Raw genomic sequence first — 23,081 nt, 5'->3', positions numbered from 1 at the left:
GCTGAGGCTGGCTTTGAATTTGCAATCCTCCTGCCTCAGCCTCCGAAATGCTGGGATGACAGACATGCACCTCCATGCCCTGCATAACATAGTCTTTATTATGAATGATCATGTGTCTAGTTAAATTTCTGAGCCTCTCTTTTCAAGGGATCCAATGATAGATACAAAATTCATGGCCACAATAGGGTTTGTCTGGATAAGTGCAACAGGAGTTCAAAGTAAACCATATTGTTAAGAGGTTAGCTAAGATCCTTCGATTCATAATGTGATGATTGGGTGGTCACGCTATTGTGTGAGATGTGCCTCCCTCTAAACTTTGTTACCACATCTGCACATTACCCATCTGACATGAGAAAAAAAAAGTGGTTAGCTAAAGTAATATATAATAGTGTGAGCTGAGATTTAAGTAAAGACAGGGAGTCAATAAAATTAGGGAGGAGCTAAGTGATCTTGTTATTTTTTTCCAGACATGCATCATATTCCATAAATGTGACTTCCATATTTCAGGGTAAACTGAGCCCCCAGCTTCAGGAATGTGTGCTTATGGTCTAAGCCAGTGTTTCTTTTCAGGGGCAGTATTGGCATTTTGGAAAAACCAATGGGACCACTGTGCATTGCAAGACATTTGATGCCCCTAATCTCCCCACTACCGTCACCTAAATGCCACTGGCACTCCTACTAGTCCTAACAACATTTGCATATATAATCATGTGTGATATAATGATGTTTTGGCCAATGACAGGCTACAGATATGATGGTGACTAACTTTATACCCAGGTTGCTCATGTATAATGTGCTGTACCATTTTTATATGTCCCCCAAAAGCCCATGTGCTAAAAACTCAGTCCCCACTGCAGTGTTATTGGGAGGTACTTTGGACCTTTACAAGGTAGGACCTTCTGGGGGTGGTCCTTGGTCATTGGGCCTGTTCTCAAAGGGGATTGTAGGACCCCCATCTCTTTGTCTTCCATTTCTGGGCCTGTGATATAAGCAGCTTGCTCTACCATATGCTCCTCCCATGATCTACCACCCGCACCAAAGGCTCAAAGCATGGTCTTGGACTGGAGCCTTCATAATCATGAGCCAAAATAACACTGTTCTCTTTATAAGTTAATTATCTCTCATATTTCATTATAGTGATGGAAAGCTAATACAACCACCTAGGTTTGTGTAAGTACATTCTGTGATGTTCGCCTAACAACAAAATTGCCTAATGAGGTGTTTCTCAGAACTACCTCCATTGTTAAGTAATTCATAACTGTACTCCCAAGGAAATCATTTGGCTCCCAGTTGAGAACAAATAATCTAAATTAATCATGGCAATCCCAGCTCCTTTGCTACTGTGATTGACTTAAGAGTGGACAATTAAGTCCAGAACTAAGGGAATTAGCACATGGCATTCCCCTAGTCACCACAATTGATTCAGACTGTTCCACTTAATGAAAGGTCAGCTTTTTGTTTGATGATTGAAGACTCACTTCTTCTCAGCCCCCGTGGATATAATGAAGAAGCAGGTAGGCCTAGTTGCTGCTGACATCCGGCCTCCAGGACCACTAGGGGAGCCAATCCCAGAATGACACAGACTCGAGTGTGACAGAGTGTGGAGACAAAAACACAGCGTTCTCGGTACACCTGAATTGTGACCAACCCCAAGGGCCTTGCCACTGTGAAAATTGTGATATTTGAGTCTCTAAATCCCCTCTGTGTTTAAATGAGTTAGGCTTCAGTTTCCTATTACTGGCAAATGAAAGCATACTCATTAATAAAAGAGGGACCTGAGGGCAGTTGAATCAAAGGAGTGAAATACACACAGGGGAGGATGGAAATGAGAGTCAGGGATACCGTAAATGAACGAAGGGGCTTATATCTTGGGTAGAAACTGAGGGAAGCAGGGAGAAGAGAGTTGAAGGTAATCAGAACAGTTCTAGCATTGTGCTAGGACAACTCAATGAGGTTTATATTACTCCAATGTGTAGCGACGAAACTTGAAACCCACCCGAGGACCTCAAGCTAGTAGCTGGCAGAAGTAAGCTCTATTAAGTTCAACTCCAGGACCCACGTTCTTTCCACTACCTCCCCATTGCTATTTGATGCCAGAGTAGGGACAAATGCCCCTTGTCAGTCCTTCCCATGCTTCAATCCAGGATAACAAAAAAGTCTGGCTCAGTGGGATTATTTTCCCATACAGAACAGATAGCTCGCCTGCAGGTTATGTGGAACTGTGTTCAGGTTAGCCGAAGAGGCAAGGCAGACAGCTTACAGAACTAACATTAACAGAGGTAAAAGGAATAGCCAAAAAGTGCACCGAGGAGAAGTATTTAATGTTAATTGTCAAGTGTTGAATATCAGAGTAAATGCATTTGCTTTTTTTTTTTCAGAAGCTTATTTTTCCTGTTTTAATTTCTTTTTAAAATAGTTAATGCATGCACATAGAACAAATGCAAAAGGCACAGAAAAGTATTCTGTGAAAAATATGTCTACCTCCCTCCTCTGTCCTCCAGTCACCCTTCCTAGAGGTAATCACTGTTGACAGAATGGATCCCCTTCCTCCTGACCCCTTCCTCCCCTTTCTTTGTCTCAGGCAGAGGTACACCAGCTCTTCATCTGGTAACAATCCAGACTTTCCAAATAGAGCAGAGTTTTCAACCCATTTCTGTATCCACTAAAAATCAATTATGCAAAAGCAAAGCCACCTTATTATCTATAATGACTTCTTGCTGGAAAGTCCCCGTTCCACAGGCAGGTGGAAATACTTGGTCTTGCCAGTTAAAGATATGTGAATCTCTTTAGAAACTGGGAAATTTGTCTCTTGGGAAATCACTCAATCTTTCAAGGTTTCTTCCTCACCCAGGGGTTCTCCTCCCTGCTTTCCTTTCCCGAGATGTCATCTAGGTGCAGGAAAAAAAATATTTGCCATGCTCTAGGCCCTCCCACTTCCCTTAGTGAAGAAATTGTTCTCTCTGGCCTTTGAACCTACATTGATTTCAGTTTCTGATAGCCCCAGCCCTAAAGGATGAACAGCATAAGCCTTGCCCCTTCTTGACTCAAGGCCAGGCCTCTTCTTCCAGCCCATTCATCCTGTCAGCCTCCATCATTCTCCCACTGGATCTCCTCAAACAGTGCACAGGCCCCTGTCCTTGTCCAATCACAGCATCTCTGCTTCTCTGTATTTGCCTCAGTTCCAAATGGAAAGTGGGGTACACACCTCTTTTTCAGGGCTCTGCCTTCACTCATCTGGAGTAACCCTGTGCTTCTACTCTCTGAATAGCCTAATTTCCTGCCTGTTGCTTTAACTTTTTATCTTCCTTTCCAGTCCAGGAAAATGGCTCTGAGGTCATATCCTGTGTTCTTCTTGGCTTTACCTATGATCTGCTCAAGCGCAGTCCTCCCAGCTCTTCTTCACTGGTGTGTGTACAAATTCATCTTTTTTTTTCCCCTTCAATCACAGTGTGGCTTTTGCTAACTAAAATTATTTGATTCCAAACTATTGTTTTGCTGTGAATATTTTTAATTCTATTTTGAGACTCTAAGCTAAGTGATGACTTACCCATTCTTGGCTGAATTTTCTGTCCCCATGACACAATGCATGCCATTGAATTAGTGGGTGGGGGAGCCATGAGGACAAGGGTTTACTGGGAAGGCAAATATGTTGGTTTAATATCTCACAGGCATTATCTCTGTTACATCAGCTTAACGTTCCCAGTACCAGCTGAAGGGAAGCCAAAGTCAGCGTGGTAAATGCTACTGAATTTTCAGGTGCTACTACAGGTACACCCACTGCATGGCAAAACTTCACGGTCCTTAAAATCTGTCACCTGGATAGGTATACTCTGTCCCTAATCTCTCTACTTCTTGGTTCAACCTTCTGCAGTCCATTTCCCATAAAGTAGGCAGAGTTATGTTTTTCAAATATAAGTCAGATTCTAATTGAGACAGGAGAAAATGTTAAAATGGACATGTTAAATTGGACTCCTTCAAGGTCAAGTCTCTATTGTAGCAGGGCTGAGAAACTAGATACAAACCAGGCCTGGTCAAGGTCAGGCTTACTCGTATATAGGCAGGGGGGGGGGAATAGAAATAATAGATGCCTGGTACCCAGACCCCTACCAAAAAAGGTTTGGTAAACGCATTGGACCAAAGTGGGCATAAAGAACTCCTTGCACTGAGTACCTTACCCAGGATTGGTTAGGGGGATGATTTCCTTCTTCCTGTAGATCCATATAAACCCCTGGACAATAGCTGCTCTCTGGTATCCCTCTCTTGGGACTCTTCCCCTTTGGGAGCTCTGCTTTCTATTACTCTAATAAATTCTGTCACTTTGCTCTCACCCTTGTGTCTGTGGATTTCATTCTTTGAATTCACAAGACAAACAACCCCATCTCATGCTTCATGCTACACTGTAACTTCCCAGCTTCTCATCATTCTTTGATCTGGCTCTGCCTCTCTCAACCTGGCTCTTATTTAGCCTCCTTTCTTTATCTCCTTCTAAGCCTTCCCTCTTACTGTGCTTTGTACTGCCCACCTTTGTGTCTTCAAACATATGAGGCTCATTTCTACCACAGGTCCTTTGCACTTATTGTTTCTTTGATTGCAGATTGTCACTCTGGTGTATCCTTCTCTGGCTTCAGTTTGCAACTATGATGTCACCAATTAGCCACACCAAACCCCAGTAACATCGGCCATATTGTTCCATTTTATCTTCTTCACAGCCCTTAGTTACTGAAATTGCATTATTTGGCTTGTTTGCATGTTTACTAGCTGACCCTCCTCACTTGGAATGCAATCACCTTAAATAGGGACCTGGCTTGTCTTCTGTAGCACTATGTTTCTTGCCTGGCACATAGTAAACACTCAGTAAATATTTGTGGACTAAAACTAATTCATTGCAACCAGAGGGGAAGAGAAGAAACACAAATATTTGTGGATTAAAATCAACGAATTTCAACCAGAGGAGAAAAGAAGGAAGCTAGCTGTGCAGGGGAAAACCCAGGACCTCACACATGCTAAGCAAGCACTCAAATGCTGAGCTGCATCCCCAGCTACAAACATATTTTTTAGCTCCACAAGCACTAGTGTGTGCATTTTATTTCTATGTTAGGGAATACTAATTTCCATGTATGATTTCTATGTAAAGGAATCATAAGATTAATCTGCCTTCTAGGGAGAAACTTGGCTGTAAGACAGAACTAGCATCTATAATTATGCCACAGGGGGAAAAAAATCAGTTGTTTTTTTTCAAATAATCAAGTCAGATCAAAGTATAAATTGTTAGCTTTACTTGCCAGGTACGCAATTTGAATGATTTACATGTGTGTAGGTCTGAGCTTAACCTGCTGCAGATCACCAGCTATTTTAGGGTCCCCTGATTGCTGCAAGTTGTTTACTTGATTTCTTTCATTTTAAGTGAAGCAGAGGAGGCAGGGCTGATCAGAGAGAACAGCCAAAAAGAGATGCAATGTGAATTTTTTTTTTTTCAGGCACACTACAAAACAATCACCAACAAATTTTGGGTATTTCTTGTACTTTCAAGACTGGAAGCTAAGCTCTCCTTGATATGTGCTTTCAAATTTTGAGTACATGGTACACTGGACAGTCCTAAGCAGCTGCACAAACACTGACAGAAGGACTTTAAAATTCTGCAATGAGTGATATGTTTTTGAACAAAGATGGAGGAAAATTAGTCGTCATTCTGATCAGAATAGATGAAGTCAAACATCCTTCACCAGAGTTAGCGTCCATAATTTCTGCCATCGGGCTTCATCTTTTTATCCTGGCATCCTCTTTTTAAAATGCACACATTCCTAACAATATATTACACTAATTCATGAAGACATTGAAGCTAATTAGATCCATATTCCTCCCTGTGAGAAAAATTACCAGTAACAAGAGCCCTGAAAGAAAAAGAAAAGAGATCCATCGGGAGAAGTGCTTTCTGAACATAGAATGGACCAAATACAATACAAATAATACAGTAGTTGACAAGTCACTTTGGATAATGATATTGTGAGGCAAATGATTTCATGAGTAAGTTTTGTGATATGAGCTACTTAATCGGAGAAAATGGATTTTTTTTAAACTTCAAGTGTTGCTATGCAATATGAATTCTGATTGATTTTTTTTCCAGTTAGGGTCCCAATGAGAAACAGATGGCACACTTAAATTAGGATAATTTGAGAAGAGAGACAAAGAGAAAGAGAGAAAGGAACTCAACATGTAAATCCTACTGATAGGAGGGTCAAAGATATAAATTTCACACAGAAATGACAATGCATAATAATAATGATTATGACCATCATCATAATAGCTAACATGCAAAGGGCACTTACTATGATCTTGCACTGTCCTAAGCTCTAGAACTCTGGCAACAGGGCTAATAATGGATAGGAAAAAGCCAAGAGTACTAGCAAGGTCAGATAGGAGGTTACTCCAGAAGCTTAGGCAAGAGATGATCCTAGGATAGGGCAGGGAGAAACTGACTTACTGATGCCCCCATCAGAGACGGGTCATCTTGCCTCCTCAGGTCTGCACCAGAGTGCTCATTCAGTTCACTAACAGAGACACAGGGCTAGAGGTGGAAATAGAATGTTTGACTTATCTGTGACGTTCTTCCAATGTGGCCAGTACTCTATTTAAACAATGTTAGGGGCAGCCAATAATAATAACAGTCACAAATATTTCATATCTTATAACCTCTTATAAAGCTACTAAAGGATAAAGCTAATAGAGACATAGGTAGAATATATTTAAGACTTTGGGGTAGGAAAGAACTTTGTAAGTCAGACCAAAAAAATAAGCCATAAGATTAAATGTTAAAAGATTTGACTGTACCAAGATTAAGAATTTCTGTTCAATGAAGACCATCACAGACAAATTTAAGCAGATAGAGAACAGACTGAAAGGAACAGTTTAGAAGATATCGCAAACCAACAAGGAATTAAAACCTAGCATATCTAAGGAGCTCCTGTGAATCAGATAAGGCACCTGACGGAAATACAGAAATATGAAAAGTCAGTTCTCAGAAATGGAAACGCAATACCTAAGAAGGGTTAAAGAGAAGTTCATTGTCAGTAGAAAACAGAGGAATGCAAATTTAAAAAGTCTTTGAGATACCATCATACACTCCATAGATTTATAAAAATTATAAATTGGGCAATCTTGACAGTCTTGGCAAAGATGTAAGAAACAATAATCCCCATGTGCTGATTGATGGTGGGACTATACATAGATACAACTATTCCAGAGAGCTCTGGGCAGTGTGTTATTGTGTGTATGTATGTGTGTGTGTGTGTACATATGTACAACCTACCACCCAGGAATGCCTTTTCACACAGATTCATGAGGAGATCTCCTCATGTCTCCTGCAGAGTTAGTGTTGGTAGAAAGGAGTTAGATAGAGGCTGTCTGGAGGATCCATCACTAGGGGAATGGGTATCTTAATGGATATGTTAAAAGTACCAGACACATAATATAGAATCTTCTGCAGCAGAGACAAGACATGAGCTAGGTGGGCTAGAAATGGATAGAACTTAAAAATAGCCCTGCATGAAAGATCAAGGAAAGAATGAAAACCATGGAACATTACAGGATTTAAACATATGCATTCATCAAACAATATTAGGTTAAAAAAATTCATGCATAGCCAATCACATATTTAATTATGTTAGAATGGCTACAAAGACTGACAATGATGTGGGGCGGGTAGGAATAATAAGGTAAAATAAAATAGGAAAAGACCTAGCTTGGAAAACAAGAAAAGGCCTGGCGTGGATAATCACATATCATTATCTGATGAGAGGAATTAACTCTCAAGTCTTTGCACTTGAAGTCCAGAAAGGAAAAAAAAAATTTAAAAAGGTCTAACCCCAACTTACTCTCTTGAAGTTTGTTCATCCAACAAATGAGATGTGATGCCTGCTTTTTTGAGATCATCACTGTAAACAGCTGTGTGAGCAGCAACTCAAAGCTCATCCATCTAGCTGGTCCTTCCAACTCTCAGGAGACACTTGAGCAAAACACACATCCACGAAAAGCCAGAGGGTGGGAATAAAATAGAGTGGAGGATACTCTTATAAAATTGAACTCCATAAAGCAAGCTCCAATGCAGCCTTATTTATGAAACTAGAAGTGCAACAATTCCAAGAATAAACATGTCACAGTGTTACATCAGTGACCCTAACGTGGTTATTTATATCAAGCAAAAAGAAAATTTATTTGAAATATTACCCAAATATGAAAAACAGAAAACAGGAGACAAATAGGTAGCTCCAGGCCATCTGCAAAACCAATTTAGTTGGTAAAAGTGAATTATTTGGTATCATCAGGCAATATAAAATGCACATGTGTGTGTTTGTGTGTGTGTGTGTACACACATATATAAATTTTTAAAGTGAATTGATCTCAGGATTTTGTTTGCTTCAGATTGCTCTCAGCCAAACAGGAAACACAAAGGAATCTGGTTTGATTCCAGAACTCTTCCTTTTTAAGGCTGCCAGGTCTGTACTCTTGAAGGGAATGAGAGTGAACCACGCTGAATATTTCTGTGCTTCTGAGAAGGCCTCTCTGACCCAGTCCTTGCAGCTGCATGCACCACCTGTGGAATGAGTCTATTACCCTTTTCCAGTTCATTCTTCCTTTTCTCCAACTATCTGCCTGGGCAGATGACTGCTGGGATTTCACATTATCTCTCATTTTCTGTAACTTCAGGGTTATAGCCACCTTGCTTAAATTACTCTCTTCGCAGGAACTGGTTTTAAAATGGAAACCTGAGTGGTGCAGGTGGGGGGTGGATTCTTGATTCTTTGGCTCTATGTTATCTTCCTCTCGGTTACCTTTTGTGCCTAAAATCGGTTTCCTTAGCCATTAAAAATGAATAATTCCTTAAACCTTACTCAGAATATGTAGCTATTTGAAAACATTTTTAGCTAACTCTCTCTCTCTCTCTCTCTCTCTCTCTCTCTCTCTCTCTCTCTCGTAGTTCTGGGAATCACTCAGGTCATGCACATGCACATGCTAGCAAGTGCTCTACTACTAGGCTAAACACCTTAGTTACCATCTTATTTGGCTCTCCTTTCATAGTAGACTTACCTATAGGTTTAATTAAAGTATATCAAGAGATCCTTTAGAAACAGCAATTGTAGCAATTTAATTAAAGAAATCTAATACTATACTAAAACTATCAAAAAATCTTGAATTTTGTAGGAGAAAAGAAGCTTAACAATTACCAGTTCTCAATTTTTTCCTTTTTAGAGAACCATGTGATACTAACTGAGGATAGAGGTATCAGTGAGACTCACAGCCTTTCCTTGTTTTTTCATGTACCAGACAGCATCTCACTTTGAAGTGTACAACATGATATTGGACCATGAACACAAAATAATTGAGTCCCGATCTACACAGAATCACTGAGTTCCTGAAGATTGTTCAATATCCCTTTTAACCTAATAACCAAATTCCACATTTCCTCTGCTAATTGGGCAAAATACCTAGCACTCAATTATAAGAATTTTCATTGGCTATTACCATCAAATAATACTGATAATATTTACTACATTATTGAAAGACTAGTAACAAAAGCCAATTCACAATTTTTAGGAAACAACGTCTGACTTTGAACTTGTAATTTTACTATACATGTTCATGTAGAAAAGTTGCCAAGCACAGATTAACAGAATAATTTTTCAAAATCTCACCAGTAAGAGAAAATGGCATGTGCCCATTAATACTTTTAATCTTCATTTTCAGCTTAAACAAAAATATTTTACTTTGAAATTTTCATCCAAATAGACTTGTTTCTCCTAAGGTAAGCTTCTGAGAAACCAACTTCCCTTGTGCAGACAACAGATTCTGCTCTGGGGGAAGGAAGTGGCTCACATCCTGGCTAACAGGATCATTGTTACTCTACGGAATTGGCAAAAAGCCTTCTTTAGTCAGAAAGTCAATTATGTTTTAGAAAATCTAAGAGTTGGGTCTGCCTTGAGGCATAGTGGCTCAAATGCGAATTTTAGTCATAGAGAGTGAGCTAGACATTTTTCTTGCCTTTAATAATTACATTCCATTCAATGTGAATCCTAGCTATTGAATCCTAGCTGTTCCTTATAAGCTACATAACCAAGGATAAGTTACTAAAGCCTTTCTCTGCCCCAGTTTCCTCATCTGTTGAATAGGAGCAATAATAGTACTCACCTCGCTGGGTCCTTGCAAAGACTAATGAGTTGTGACAACAAATAGTGTCTGGCCTGCAGTAAAAAGGTTTCAACCATTGTTGGCAACATCATTGTGGGTTAGTATGAGGATTATGAGAAATGATTTCAAACCCCTGTCACACTTAGGAATTATTAGTACAATAATTTGTATGACAGGGAGGGTTTGTTCTAAACTGTTGACCTTCTTGCTTGGCAACAAGTGATTTTTACCTCTACTCCAATGTGATTCAGTAGAGCTTCTCTCAGTGATCTGTGCAGTCCAATATGGTAGGCGCTCTTGAAATGTGACTTATGCAACTGAGGAATTGAATTTTCATTTTAATTTTATTGAAGTCTTACTAATTTCATTAGTCAGAGCTAGTCCCTTGGTTTCTTTCTGCTCATCTCCTTGTCTAATCACCCCCATTTCCTTCAGGCACAAAGTTACTCCATCTGTAGGGACTTTAGTAAATGTCTCCTCATTTACTCTAGGTTTTGAATGACATGATTTTCTATGTAGCACTTCCTTGCTAAGAGAGAAGTACAATCTTACCATTAAGAAAGCAAGAAACAGACTGGTGCAGTGACCTATGCCTGTGATCCCACCTACTCATTAGAATGAGACAGGAGGATTGCAAATTCGAGGCCAGCCCGGGCAACTTAGGGAGACCCAAAACTTAGGGAGTCTCAAAATAAAAAACATAAAGAACTGGGGATGTGGGGATGTTGTAAAGTGCCCCTGGATTCAATCCCCAGTGCCACAAAAAAAGGAAAGAAAAAAAATAGAAACAAAGTAGATATATTTCCAGGGTAAAATTTCACCACCAAGTATAATTTTCCACCAAGTGCTTTGCAAAAGTGTATGTAAATAATTTAATTTTTTAAATGGCAGATTAGTTTTTAAAGCTGCTTTATGGATTTGGAATGAAAAGGGAACTACTTCTACTATCAGATTCCCTACATTAGAATACATAGCAGGATAATTCTATTTGTTTGTTGATTGGTTGATTGATTGATTGATTGCAGTACTAGGGATTGAACCTAGGGCCTCGAGCATGTTAGGCAAACTCTCTGCTACTGAGTTATAACCCCAGCCCCAGTATGGTAGATCTTCTTGATTTGCTCCATTCTGTATCTTAGGAATAGTTCTCTGCCTCCCTGTAGACTCTTGCTCAGAGCCTGTTCTGAGCCTCAAACTGATACCTTTGCCCGCTATGCCTGGTAGTTGTCTGAACTTGACCAGACTCCCCAAGGAAACCACTGAACTCCTAAGAGCCAGCAGTATGGGACTGGCCCTGGAAGCAAGCCCATACTCCCCTTTTCCAAGTCCAGGCCTCTGTTTCTCTTTCCCTCTGTGATAAAGCCAATCTCTACTTCGGATCTTAGCTAAATCACCTGACACTTACGTCAGGGTAAAGCTATAAAACTCAACTATGAAACCAAAGCCAATTTTGCGTGAGCTCTTCCTTCTCTCCTGGGGAAAGGCTGCCACCTGCTGTAACACATTTGCATTGGACTTTTCCAAGATCACTGACAACCTCTTCCTCCGAATAAAACTAATGTAGACACAACACCAGCAGCCTTCATCTCTGAGTGAAAGTATAACTAGGAGGGCAAATCAGGAGGTACTGGCTTAAAGCAAAGAGGTAAACTCATCCAAAAGAGCAGTGCCCAGAAGGCACGGCTCCGCCACAACTGAATGTGAGAGCATCCTTAATTCTGGGCTCAGCAACAATGTGTTTCCAATCAGCACCCAGTAACCTTCCGAAAACTTCTTGACAGGCTTACCACTTGCTCAGCCTTTCTAGTTCTCAGTATCTTGATTCTCTACACCCCTGGAAAGTCTTTGGCAGGTGAAAATTTTTGAACTGCTCATCTGCAGGGCAGCACCTCTGAGCCTTAATCCTGGACTTCTTACAAGAAGCCCAGATTGTTCCATAGAGGCCAGGATGAGCACAGTGCCCATATCATTAGATAAAAGCTCTATTCTCAGTCTTCTTGGTGAGCTTAGTATGTATGCCCCCAAGAAAAGGACAAATATTTCCATGGCTCAGCAAAATAAAAGTGAAAGAGTCTGGGACATGCTAAAGTATGCCTTTCTGGTATGTCAATTATTTTGAGCTGAAAGGGTTTAAAATTCAGAAAATGAAAGGAGAAGCTGCATTTTTGTCTTCCGAAACCTCCTTATCTGTCAAAAAACACATCTTCCAAAGGGAACTCAGTTGTCATAAATTCCTCCCCTAGAAGTTTCCCCGACCTGCAAAGATTGATTATAGGAGAGGACACTAGGAATTGACACCACGTCTTCACAAACTTTGTCACAAACTATCTTCTCTTTCATCTGTTCTTCTAAGGGCCCTTTTATCTTTCCTCAAACCATGTACTCTCCCCTAGTTGCCTGTATCCCTCCTCCCCTTCCCAAATCTGCTCTCTTCAGGTCCTCACATTTTTTCCCTCTGATGTTCCCATGCATATAATTTCTCCTGATCATCTGCCTGATGACATATTTTTTCCATAGACCAAGTTATACAATCTAGGAGGGCAATGGGAAAGTCTTTCCCTCCCCTATAAAAACAAGACTGATATAGACCAATCACTGTATTCCCCAGACCCCTCTCCTCCCTCCTCCATTCTCTACTCCTATCCTGAGGTTTTCATCACCACCCCTCTCCCAGCTGCCTGGGTCTCCCTCTATACACAGATCTTTAAGATCAGGATTTGCTTATCATTATCTTTCTTCCAAGGGTGTTCCCCACTCTTATCCCATTTCCCACCCCACTATTCCTTTTATCTTGGAAATTACCAAACTTAAAGTATGAGGTAGAGGGCTGGGATTGTGGCTCAGTGGTAGAGCGCTTGCCTAGCATGTGTGAGGCACTGGGTTCGATTCTCAGCACCACATATAAATAAACAAAATAAAGGTCTATTGACAACTAAAAGAAATTTTAAAAAAGAAAAAAGAATGAGGTAGGGATTCTTTTTGCCCTTTTCGTAATCTGTCATCCTCAGGGAGTAGCACATAACAAATGCTCAGCCAACATTTGTTATATAAACAAATTATTTGTAATTAATGATCAGAATTGAAAATATAGGGTCAAACAGTAAGGCAGTTTTGGTGTGAACAAAAGGTCTCATTATACACATTACCAAATAGATTTCTAAGGGAATTTTACTTAATTACAATATCAACAGATAAATTAACACATTTTTCCATTGATATATCTTTTAAATCTTGTTAATTAATAAGAGGTCAAGATGTGACGACAATATTGCTGAAATCAAAAGACATGGAAAATCTGAATTAATATGAAGAGTGTGGGTCACATTTTAGCTTCCTTTAAAGTCCTTATTTGACAATAGTGTGATTTTTTATTTCATTAAGTCCTCATTCTAATTTTCAAGAGAGAACATGTAATGGAATCCGTGTTAACCCCCCAGATTCAAATATTCTAGCAGTTTGAATTTATTGGCATTAGCTCCATGGACTAATGTACCACAGAATTTCTTATAAGGTGAAGCATAAGCTGAAGAGGAAGAAAAAGGAATTCATAGAATTTAGCTACTCAATGTGTGGTCCCTAAACCAGCTGCATCAGCATCATCTGGGAGCTTGTTAGAAATGCAGACTCTTAGAGAGAGTGGGGGGAAGAAACACAAAATCTTGGTCTTCAGCCCAGACCTCCTGATTCTGAATCTGCATTTTAACAAGAGTTCTAGGTGATTCTTCTGCATATTGAATTCAAGAAACAGTGCTCTAGATAGACACAATTGCTACTGCCAGTTGACCATGGGCTTTTTGCAGAAAAGAGAACCCATCCGTGAATTTCAAAAAAGAGTCTTTGTAATTTTAATTTTGTTGGATCTGTTACAAACATAGACTGAGAATGTAGCCTTAGTTTTTTTTAAAAAGTCAAGCATATTATGAAGAGTTTTATTTTATTTTATTTTATTTTTTTTATTTTTTTTTGAGACAAGGTCTTGCTAAGTCACCTTCTTGCTAAATTGCTGAGGCTGGCCTTGGACTTGCTATCCTCCTGCTTCAGTCTCCCAAATCACTGCGATTACAGATATGTGCCACCACACCCAGCAAGAGTTTTTAAATATGTTTAGTTAGTGTCTCATGGCAACTCAGACTCATATCTTTTTCAAGTGAAATTTCATTTAAATCATCCTAGCAGATTATGGATTGTCTGATTTCTAAAATCCTCTAGAGATGATTTTTTCAAAATTGCTAAAATTCCTTCTGCCAACGATTAAAATAATTTGTGCTTCTGTGAGATTTCCTCATTGGAAGCCAGGAACTTATTTTAGAGTTTTTCATAGCTCTTTGGTCCACTCCCATTAGAATCAAGGGACTGTTAAAAATGCAAAGATTTGGGCCTTGACTCAGTCCTCTGAATCAGAATTTCTGGAGGTGAGGCTTAGGAATCTGCATTTTAAACAAATTGACAAGTTGATTCTAATTTACAACTAACTTTGAGAACCATAGAATAACTAACTGTTCTTAACCTTTGATGAGCAACAGCATCACCTGGAAATCTTAAAAACAAACAAAAACGCTGATATCTGGTTTCCATCCATCCAGAGATTTTCATTTAATTTGCCTAGTTATGTAGCTGGACATGAAGAATCACTGAGGTGCTTCAATAAAACCTTCATTGTACCTGTAATCCACTTTGTGTGTAAAGAAAAGTGGCCCCATATTAACAGAATTATAAGCAGTGGCAAGGGTTTGGCCAGCTGGTCTGGGCCTGGAAGGAAAAAATGCTGTAGATTAGGGGCAAGGAGTTCTAGGGGAGGGTGGCCACCTGGAGGTGAATACAAAGTGGATATGAAAGTTGCACTTTAACACCCACCACAGAGATTCTACCACAGATGCAGCACCAAACAACCAGGAGGCAAAATGATTGGCTGGCTGATCACTAGCCTCTGTCATCTGCTTCTGATGATATCAGAGATGTGAGAGCATACCAGGGTGGCAAGGTAGAAGTCATGCAAGATTCCAAAAGCATGGGCTCTCCAGGCTCCTCTGAAGAAATGGCTAAAAATGTATCAAAACCCTGCTTCTCCTTCTATCCAGTTTTGCCTCTGTCTTTTTCCCTTCCACAAGTGTTAATCCCAACAGTACCTCCCAATAAACTTCCTACATAATGATCTCCTTCTCAAAGTCTATGTCCTGTAGTGTGGCTATGGCTCAGGCCCAGGAAGCAAGGTCTGGGGCTACAACTGTTGAAAAAAGATGCAAGGCACCGTTGGGATAACACACATTATTTATTTGGAGGTGGAAATAGCCCCTTGCCAGCCCCATTTGGCCCCCTGATTTCATCCATAGGCTTTTTTTATGTGCAGACCAGATAAAGAAAGCTCATTGCCAACCGGTTACATAAGTGGGTACATGCTCTTAAGCAGATGTTTATGGCCTTGAGTACATATGCTGAATCAGAGTGTTCATGACCTTGACTACATATTCAAACATAGCTGGCTGAAGCCTTGGTGAGGGAGCCTAACTATAGCTATATTGGCCCTGCTCAATAATCCATCGCTTTAGGATTCCTTACCATACAGCCTACCTGATTGAGGTCTTCAGCAATGATCCCTCAGTGAGGAGGGCAGAGCTCTTATCCACAGGCCTCAATAATAGTATAAGCTGTAATTACACACAAATAGAAAACAAGCCCCATCACCTAGGATTACTGAAAACCATTGCCAATTTAATCCCATATTGAAGTGGCAATGAAAGAATTTCTCAGCCATATCCAATTGCCCAGGGACATAGTCTGGATTCACTAGGGCACTTTCGTGCCTACCCAGCAGGCAGAGGTGTTTATTACTCTGGTGTAGGTGTGTGCCCAGTTCACAATGATGTTTGCAAGGACACAACTATGATTGAAAGGACAAAGCAGAACTTACAGGAAATCCCATCCATCCAGGGGAACGCATGCCAGCTTTCAGTCCCAGGAAAGCACAGTGGCCACCTCTGGCAGCTTCCCTGGGCAGTGAAACCACTCATACAGCTTGATCCTAAACTTCAGCAGGCTCTGTGGGTACCAGCATGGGAGAACTCCTAATTGGCTAACGGGAAATAACAAATGTGCCCTTTAAAATCTGTGCCCCATCTGCGGGATCCAGCCAAGTCACACGTATGGAGGGGGAGAGCTTTCACAAGCACCCATGGTATCACAAGTAGATCATGTTCCAAAACTTCCCCATGGGGCTAGCAGGGTTACCCAACAAAAGTGGAGAGACTTTATTGTCCAAGGCCATGTCTAATCCACAGTTTCCCCTATGTTCAATCCACTGGGAGCAGGCAAAAGGACATTCCCTTGTTTCCTAAACCCAGTACAACATCCTTTGTTGTCACCTGGACCTATATTGGGACAGGTGTTCAGTGCAGCAAATCCTTCACAGGAGCTGGTCCCCCTCATCAGGGATGCTCACTCAGAACACTCAGAACTACCTAAGATGCTGTGCCCACTCCTTCATAGAAGGTGGGTTGACTACAGTCCTTGCTTAAGCAGGCCATTATATCTCTCTATCATGCCTGCAGCCTGTGGCGGGTATGGGATGCGCAGCTTCCATTGAACCTGTAACCCAGTTGCTTATCACTGTACATCTGGACTTATGAAGTGGGTGCCTTGATCACTCTCTGTTGTAATAGATTGGCTGTACAAGGCCATTAACACTGTCAGGGTGTGAATCGTAGTGTGCCGATTCGCTTGACAACTGGGTCAGGCCAAAACAAGCCTATAGCTGTATTGTTATTGTCAGGGCGGCCAGTGGGGGTCCGGGTCCTTGGTGTCCTGAACAAAGAATTGAGAAAGACAAGCACAAGTAACAGGCAAAGTACAGATTTATTGAAGGTGAAGGTAGTACTCCATTAGATAGAGTGGAATGGGCTGAGCAAGAGAGAGAGGCTCACAAAGCTCCTATGTCTGATGTTAGTGTCAGAATTGAGCTATGAGGTGTTCTCTTCCCTCTACAGATCTGATTAAAGACCTTACGCCATTTACTCCCATGAATTACCCTATGATACCTGATTAGAATATTGCCCAATTTACCCTCATTGGTCATTTTAAAATACCAAACGAACCTGTGGTGGGAGTTGTCATGATAATGGGACTTACTGTAAACAGGGACATGACTCCTCTCTGTCTTGTTCTCCAACAGCATCTTTCTTATAACCTGCCTCCGTATCTTGGCATCCTGAACTCCTACCTAATCAGTTGCTGTCAAGACAAACATGGCCCGTCTGACTTCAGTATAGGGCCAATGTAGTCAATCTGCCATTGTGTCAAGGAGACACGTCCATGCATTACCCGGCCATCCAAGGCTCCAAGGCGTCAGGGGTGTGGACACGCCTGAGTACAAACCACACATGCCTGGCAGGCATCTACCAGAACATTCCATGTTAAACACAGGCCCCATTGTTTAACTACATTCCACATAGTTTTCACACCTGCATGCTGTGGGCAGCGGTGCCACCAAGCTGCCAGGTTGGTGGGAGGCACCAGCTCTAACCACCACACCCCAGCCAAAGGATCTACTTCATCATTTCCTGGGCTAGTTAGGGAACACATGGCCAGTAAAATGCCCTGTGTTCAGCTATTCCTGGTATCCCAGTTCCCAGAACTCTTGCAACAGAACTTGCACCCAATACACAGCAGAACTGTCATACATATCACAATGGGAATATTTCATTTGCTATCACCATTTATCTCAGCTCACTGGCTATTTTGTCTGGTACTGATATCAATGCAGACAGTGTCTCCACACACAAAGCTAGCTCTATACAAGGAGTTATTAGTATACCACACACTGAACAGAATACTTGACTCACCTCCAAGGTATGGGGTTACTTCTGGTTCACCTACATAGATAGGTCACAGGCCCTAGAACCTTCTGAAGTCTCTTGGCCTCTTCCAGCTCCTTCCACATCTGAGTCACAAGGTTGTGCAGGATCCATAACATGAGGCACACAGGACGTCTTGCACCCATGTCAGCTTCTGACACCACTAAATCTCACAGGCCTAACAATAAAGTGGACAGGATCTTTCTTGGCCTTTGTCCGAATTGTTTTCACAAGTCCACCAACTCTGCTTGACAGGCAGAACATGGTGAACTTGATTTCCTGGGCTAGCCCTGCTGGCAGCTATCATGGGAGCCATCAACGGCTGCTCTTTCGTTTTCTGTATTATCACTGGTCGAGCTTGCTGGAGTCAGTCATCCTCCTCCTCCTCCTCAGGCTCTTTCTCTATCCAGTTCACACCACCACTGCCACCCTTCTTATTGGCTGCAGGCCAGTGTTTGGGCTTCACTGCTCAGCTCACAGTCCACCCCACCAGATCCATGTTCATTTGCAGGGCAATCAGAAAAATCCAACCTATTTGTCCTGCTCATTTTGAGCGGCACAGTTTTGTAGGTGGGAGCTAAAGTCTTCTCTATGCTCATGGGGAACTCATCCACCATATCCCAGTTCTCTACAGGAGTCTACACTAATAGGACCATGGCAACCTAGTGTTGTCAGCTGCTTGGTGACCACGGGTCCCTCCCCCTGTCCCCATCTATCAGGGTTGAGACACCTCTTGCTTGCAGAAGATCCTGTTGATTAGGCCTGTTGTCTTGTGACAGCTGCGGCTCAGGCCCAGGTAGCAAGGCAGTTGAAAGAAGATGCAAGGCATGGTTGGGGTAGTAGCATTATTTAGAGGCAGCAGCAATAGCCCCTCACCAGCCCCGTTTTGCCCCCTGAGTCCTTCCATGGGCTTTTTTTATGTGCAGGCCAAAGAAAGCATATTACCAACAGGTTATATAAGTGGCGTCATGCTCACAAGCAAATGTTTATGAACTTGAGTACATACACTGAATCAGGTAGTCATGACCTTGGATACATACTAAAAACATAGCCTGCTGGAAACCTCAGTGAGGAGCTTAACTATAGTCACTTTGAACCCGCTCTACAGTCTATTTGCCAGAAACCCAGTTCGCAACAACTGATCCTGCCAAGTGTTGATGATGATGTGGTCTGATTGTATCTCTCATACACTTCTTGTGGGGTTGTACCTGGTACAACCATTTTAAAGAACTAACGCAAACTTACTAAGACTGAACACAGCCATACCATGTGATCCAGCTATAATTCCTAGGTATATATAGAACAGATATCAGAAATGTGCTGCAAAAGATTCATACAAGAATGATCATAGCAGTACCATTTGCAATAGGCAAGCATTGGAAATAATCCAACTATCAATGATATAATTGAAAACTTTTGGAATATTCATACAATGAGAAATATTGTATTGATTCTCTCTATATAAATACCCCATATACCGGAGTAAATACCCTATAGGCTGTATGAACAAACTACTGCTACATATGACAATATGGATGACTAAATATGGGGGGAAAGTATCAAAAATATGGAGGAAAGTATCAAAAATTACTAGGGGCATTAATAGAAATAGAGAAGTCACAAGGCACTCATTTGTGCAAGCAGATAAATAATTCAATTTGGGATATGTTATGTTTTTTGTTACTTCATGCTGAAGACAATTAGAATCTAGATGTTAGTACATGTGTTTATAGAGAAGATTTGTAATTCCATCAAGCATTAATCAATAGGGAGGAAACAGAGAATGCCACTTATCCTCAGCTACAAGTAGGACCTACTCAAAGAAAATGCACTTGAAATAATAGTGAGAAACTTTTTCTTCTTGCCTAGCCAACTGATAAAGTGTTTAAAAAAATAACCTATATTAGCAAAGAGGTAAAGAAATGGGTACTGTCACACTGCTGGTGGGTGGGACTATAAATGGTTACAACTTTGGGAAGATAATTTTATATTATTAAACAAAAACCTTAAAAATAGTTAGACCTTTATATCCAGTGATCCCATTTCTGAGAAGTATATGAAAACATTTTGAAATTTTTATTAAAACAATATTTTTAACTTAATTATTCTAAAACCCATCTAGCCTCTGCTCCATCTCTTAACCACACATGTGTTTTCTACCTTGCCATTTCCACAAAATTTTTAGCTGTTTTACCTAGTATTTTATCTCTTTGTGTTTAAATAATTTGCTCATTCAATCTTCTCTTGATTATCAATTTAAGATATTATTGTCAAACACACAGTGGTGCACGCCTGTAATCCCAGCAGCTCAGGAGGCTGAGGCAGGAAGACTGGAAATTCAAAGTCAGCCTCAGCAACTTAGCAAAGTTCTAGGCAACTCAGTGAGTCTGTGTCTCTAAATATAATACAAAAAAAAAAGAGTGGGGATGTGGCTCAGTGGTTGAGTGCCCCTGAGTTAAACCCCTGGTACAAAAAAAAAAAGAAAGATATTGTCTATTGACATCCTGTTTTGATGATTGAGGCTGTAGCTCTTTTACTCAGTTTCCACCTCCACTTCCCTTCCCCACATCCTCTCACTATAGTTTTATCATAATCTTTTAGTGTCACATGGCAGGACTTTTTGGCAAAAAACATCATAGGGCAAAAATGTTTCAATTAATTTGATAGTTTATATTTATATAATTATGTCTATGTCAAGTTTTGTAGGGCTAATCATATTTTATCCAAACCTTGAGTTACAAAACCATCTAACAACCTAGCAGTTCTATTTCCCCCTGATCCCACCCTCAGAACTTCCATACCCTTTGTCTCCCTTGCCTCTTTTTTTTGTTATTTCCTTCCCCTCCCCTTCCCCCTCCCTCCCCTTCCCCCTTCCCCCTCCCTCCCCCTCCCCTTCCCCTCTCCCCCTCCCTCTCCCTCTCCTTCCCAGGGATTGAACCAGAGGTGCTCAACAACTGAGCCACATCCCCAGCACATTTTATTTTTTTATTTTGAGAAGGGTCTCACTAAATCGCTGAGGCTGGCTTTGAATTTGGGATCCTCCTGTATCAGCCTCCTGAGCTACTAGGAGGCTGTCCCATTTTTACTAACCTATTTACAGGTGTGTGCCTTCACAAGGCCCCTGCCCCATTTTTATTTTGTTGAAGATCTAACCCAGGGCCTTGCACATGCTAGGCAAAGACTCTATTACTGAGCTATCCCTCCAAACCCTTTCTGTCTCCTTGATCTAATCAGGACTGGTTATCCCTAGACTTGGGCATGGTTGTCATTATAGAAGTTCCTTCACCATCTTCCCTGTGACTCCCCATTTCTTGGACCCCTTCTTCTTTCTTGGTTTACTCTCATGTATTCTTGAAATATTAATTTCCTAAGAAAGGGTATGTAAAGGGTTTGAGTCCTTGAATCTCTGAAAATGTCTTTATTCTACCCTCATATTTTATTGGTGATTTGGCTGGATATAAAATTCTTAGCTAAACATAATTTCACTTCAGAATGTTGAAGATAATACTCCCTTGTCTTCTAGAACTCAGTGACACTGTTGAGAAACCTGAAGTTATTGTTTTCCCTTTCTTTCAATAGAATTATTTTCTTTTGTTTGAAAGCTTCTGGTCTTTATCCTAGTACTCTGCTTCATAATCATGTGCTTTATTTATTGGGCTGGATATTCTGACCTGGAGACCTGGAGTGGCTTTCTAAAACAAAAATTATGCTAACAGGTGGTGGTAAAGGAACAGAGCAGTTCTCATACATTATCGATAGGATGCAATGTACAGCCACATTGCAAAACAGTTGGCAGTTTTTATGGAGTTAAACACACATTTACCATGTGACCAAATAATTGTACTCCTAGGAATTTACCTAAGAAAAGTGAAAATATATGTTCATACAAAAACCTGAATATGCACATGTTCATAATATCCTGAACCAGCCAGACCCTGTGGTGGTAATCCTAGTGACTGGGGAGGCCAAGGCAGAAGGTCACAAGTTCAAAGCAAGTCTCAGCAACTTAGTGAGACCCTGTCTAAAAATTAAAAAAATAAAAGGACTGGGATGTGACTCAGTGGTTAAGTGCCTCTTAAAAAATTTTTTTTTAATAATATCCCAAACCAGGGAAAAATCTAAATCTCCCTGTACCTCCATGCCACGAACTCTACCCAGTAATAAAAAGGAATGAACTATTGATACACATAACAATATGGATGAGTCTCAAGTTCATTATGCTAAATGAAAGAAGTCAGACTAGGGTTATAGACTATTTAATTTTGTTTATATAACATTCTAGAAAGACAGGAAAAAAATTGATGTTTGCCACGGGGTTAGAGGTGAGGGGACAGGCTAATAAACAGATGGAATGAGGGAATTTCTTTCTGTCCTTTGTTTATTTGATTCTGTGCATTTGTAAAAACATATAGTGCTATGTACTAAAAAAAGTAACTTGTATATAAATAAATAAATATTTTTAAAGCACAAACATATATTTTTAAAAAACCCTACAAACCCTCATGTTTGGAATGCAGAGATAAATCATGAATCTTTTGCACAAGATCTAGTGGAAACTAACCACAAAAGTATACATCACATATAAATAAATAAATAAATAAATAAATAAATAAATAAATAAATAAATAGTACTGTGTTCAACTACAAATAAAATAAAAATAAAAAGGCTGGGGATATGGCTCAGTGGTTAAGTGCCCCTGGGTTCAATCCCTAGTATCAATATATATATGTATCTTATGTCAGCCTTTTTCTCCCTGACCGCTTTGTCATTGTGAATAATGCCACAGGAAATCATATTTCTCTGTTATTCTCATTAATATTAAAATTTATTTTAAATTCTCTTATTCCTGTATTGTTCAACCAGATAAAATGGAAGAACAGATCAATTTTCATGAGCCTTCTGTAATTGTAATCTTCAATACCTCAATCATGTCCTTAATACTCTCTCTTTTTGCAAGCTAAATAATCGCTTAGAGTCAGTTGCTGCAGTGAAACTTGAAACCTGATGGTTGAAGAAGCCTGCAATTTAGCAGAAAACAAGGCACACCAGGA

General features: G+C 40.5%; 1 non-coding gene across 1 annotated transcript; it reads left to right on the top strand.

Moving 5' to 3' along the window:
* Nucleotides 1–248: 248 nt before the first annotated feature.
* Nucleotides 249–349, top strand: LOC143380839 (small nucleolar RNA U13). The gene has a single exon (XR_013088714.2). It is a non-coding gene; the product is annotated as a small nucleolar RNA U13 (small nucleolar RNA).
* Nucleotides 350–23,081: the final 22,732 nt, after the last annotated feature.

Source organism: Callospermophilus lateralis, chromosome 14, assembly GCF_048772815.1.
Source record: "Callospermophilus lateralis isolate mCalLat2 chromosome 14, mCalLat2.hap1, whole genome shotgun sequence".
In the NCBI taxonomy this organism is placed as follows: Eukaryota; Metazoa; Chordata; class Mammalia; order Rodentia; family Sciuridae; genus Callospermophilus; species Callospermophilus lateralis.
The sequence above is the reverse complement of the archived record's forward strand: the minus strand, read 5'-3'. Positions and strand labels throughout refer to the sequence as shown.